The sequence below is a fragment of the Jaculus jaculus genome, chromosome 4 (genome assembly GCF_020740685.1).
Source record: "Jaculus jaculus isolate mJacJac1 chromosome 4, mJacJac1.mat.Y.cur, whole genome shotgun sequence".
NCBI lineage: Eukaryota > Metazoa > Chordata > Mammalia > Rodentia > Dipodidae > Jaculus > Jaculus jaculus.
The window spans coordinates 90834824-90838070 of record NC_059105.1 but is presented as its reverse complement, the minus strand read 5'-3'; the positions used below and the strand labels follow the sequence as shown (position 1 = coordinate 90838070).

General features: G+C 40.8%; 1 non-coding gene across 1 annotated transcript; it reads right to left on the bottom strand.

Annotated features, from left to right (window-relative positions):
• Nucleotides 1-1846: 1846 nt before the first annotated feature.
• Nucleotides 1847-1950, bottom strand: LOC123460487. Its single transcript, XR_006637039.1, has one exon. It is a non-coding gene; the product is annotated as a U6 spliceosomal RNA (small nuclear RNA).
• Between the last annotated feature and the right edge of the window lie 1297 nt (nt 1951-3247).

Here is a 3247-nt window from a genome sequence, read left to right as displayed (position 1 = left end):
AGATTTAGAATAGAAATATATGAATGGGGCTGCAGAGATGGCTTAGCAGTTAAGTGCTTGCCTGTGAAGCCTAAGGATCCTGGTTCGAGGCTTGATTCCCCAGGACCCACATAAGCCAGATGCACAAAGAGGTGCATGCATCTGGAGTTTGTTTGCAGTGGCTAGAAGCCCTGGTGTGCCATTCTCTCTCTCTCTCTCTCTCTCTCTCTCTCTGCCTCTTTCTGTCTCTGACTGTCACTCTCAAATAAATAAATAAATAAACAAAAAAATTAAAAAAAGAAATATGTGAATGATTAACAGTTTATCATAGGAAAAAATCAAACAAGTTTGAACTTATAGGCACAGAGACTAGTTTTAGGTTACTTAAACTACACTTGGTAAAAAGATTTCCACCATTAAGAGTGGGTTAATTGTTTTGCATTGGGGTAGTGGGAAAGATGCCTGAGGGTAAAACCCACCTATGGAAGTCTCAAGTGAGCAGGAATGCAAGTTCTTTTTCAAGGAAGTAGTTTAAAGGAAGACTGACAAGGGAGTATCCTATTCTTCAAGGTCAAGCTTTATTGTTTCCTGGATTTACAAATTCCGATATGCTGCCCACCTAGCACTGGTTTTGTAAGCATGAAAGTTGCAGGGAATTGAGTCATGAAGTGCACATGGTTCCAGCAGCTGCTGAGATATGGCAATGTGAAACAGGGTTGAAATCCCTGTATGGACACCCAGTAAGGCCATCCTAGGGAGCTATGGAGATGAACCATGGTTTTCAGGACAGACCTGAGGATGTTTTGGATATACCAGGACAGTGGAATGGTTGCCATAGAGAGCTGCCAGCTCGGGATGGGGTTTTCCCTGAACTGTGAGTAGACCATGTAGAGGGTGAATTTGGAAACTCAGAGACTTCTTCATTACTGGTTGTGGATGTTGGACTCAAAACTGCAGATATTTGATGTTTACCTACTTGTTATTGCATTTTGCATTGGTCAAGTTTCTCCTTGTTATGCCTTCTTTCTTTGCAATGGGAATGTTTAATCAGTGACATTATGTGCTGGAAGTAGACAATGTATGTTTTGGTTTTACAGAGCTCACAGTTAAGAGACAGTCTTGAATTTCAAATGAGACTTTGGACTTTTGAACAGTATTTAATTTGGTAAAGACTATGGGGACCTTTGAAGTCAGATTAAATGAAATTTGCATTGTGAGATTATCGTGAATCTATGGGGGCCAGGAGTGGTTTGAATGTGGTGGTTTGAATATAAATATATGTCCCCCATAAACTCAGGTATTTTTAATTATCATCCCTACTCAGTTTTCAGCAGGCAGAGCACTGCTAGAGGAGGCATGTCACTGGGGGTAGATCTTGAGTCCCATCCTATTAGGTGCGTACAGACAGCTTGAATGCTGGCTGTTTGTGCTTGCTGATATTGGTTTTTCTTTTTCTGCTATGGATGTAGAGCAAGCCAGTTTTGTTATAACAGTTTTTAAAATTTATAAATGAGATTGTTGAAATGACTTTTGACTTAAAATTGAAAACTACCAACTTTGAGTTACTATTTAGTAGGCAATTTCTAGAAGGTTTTGTTTTCCATTCTCCTATAAACCAACCAACCAAATATTAAACACCATCATAATAATGAATATATTTGCACATATACAGAATGGTAACCAGGAAAACAAAAGTGCATGTTGTTGGTTTTGGAAAGTTTTCTGGTCATTTTATTTGGGAAGTCTGTCTTATAAGAATCAATACAGGAAGTCTGGGGAGTTGGTTTTAGTTATAATTTTTAAAATAAATTTTATTATATATATAGTTAAGGTATGCACATGATGTTATGAGGCACATAGATAATAAAAATGTATGGGGAACTTTATAAATTCATGCATCATGCATGTACTGGGAACATGCCAATCTTCTCTGGTATTTCAATTTTGTTATATATTGCTGAAATTAGCATTGGGCCATGCCATTTCTTTTTCAAGCTAGTTGGGAGACTTAATATGCAGAAGAGAGGATGGGAGGAATGGAACTCTTCCCACTGCCTTCATTGTCTCAGCACTTAGGCTGCTCTTGAATGAGCCACACTCTTCCCTAGAGACTCCAGGATGAGTAGGTACTTTGCTAGATTATTCTGTGTACCAGTCAGGGCACAGCTGGAAAAGTAAATGATACTGGCTGTCCCAGTTGATGAAATTTACTCCAGGGAATGGATGACGCTTGTGATAGAGAGGGAGCTTGGGGGTCACAATGGGGTGTCCAGGTGGGAAGCATACTTGTGGAAGGAAGTGCTATCTGGGAGGAGATGCAGCTTCTCAAGGCATCAAGGAGACAGAAAGATAGGGTGGTGGGGGGGTGGAGCTCTACTTATTTCCTTCCTCCTGCTGTCTATCTCTTAGCAATTTCTCCTAGTTTCTCAAGCCACAGGGTAAAAGATACTGGAAGAGCCATGTCTTAATGTTGATGGCAGAGCAGGATAAAGGCTGGGGGAGTGCAGAGGGGCAGGAGACAGGTGCACTGAGTACATTTTATGGAATCAACTTCATGCAAATTAACTTATTGATACCCTTACCTATGATATGTTCCTACACACTTGTTTACTCACTGTTTTTACTGCATGCATGCGAATGAGCTTGCCTCTGCACATCTGAAGTCTTTGTTGAGGTTATGTTGCAGTCATGAGAAAGTACAAGTGCTCATTTTAAGACTATATGTAAAATGACAGCTAACACTTCTGTTTTTAATTGGCACTTAACATTTACATAATGCCAAAACAGCTGGTCATTCCCATCAATCCAGGCATGAAGTTCCTGCTTGGCATTTTGTATAGAAAACAGCTGGCTGGTTCACTGGAGCTTTGGATTATAGCTGAATGGATTGGGTGTTTAATATTGTGTAGACTGATGTTATGGCTGGCTGAAGATGAAACCGAGCCAGTCACAGGGATGACCAATAACCAGTCTGTGAAATGAAAGTTTCATATGGAATTTCACTGGAAAGGATGATAATTTGTTTCCAAGGTGGGGTCTCAGAAGCATGCAGACTAGCCATGTTTATGTCTGGGGTGTTCCTTCTGTTTCAACTCTTATTACCAGGTGTCCCTGCCTTAGACCCAGAATAATCAGGCTGCCCATGGACATTCAGCCATTCAGTCTGAAGGTAGCTGGCTCGGGCTTCACTCCCTGGGAAAGACCTCCAACTTCACAACATCTTAGCCCTGTGTTTCTCTCGCTGTGCCAGTGGTCTTATCATTCTGAG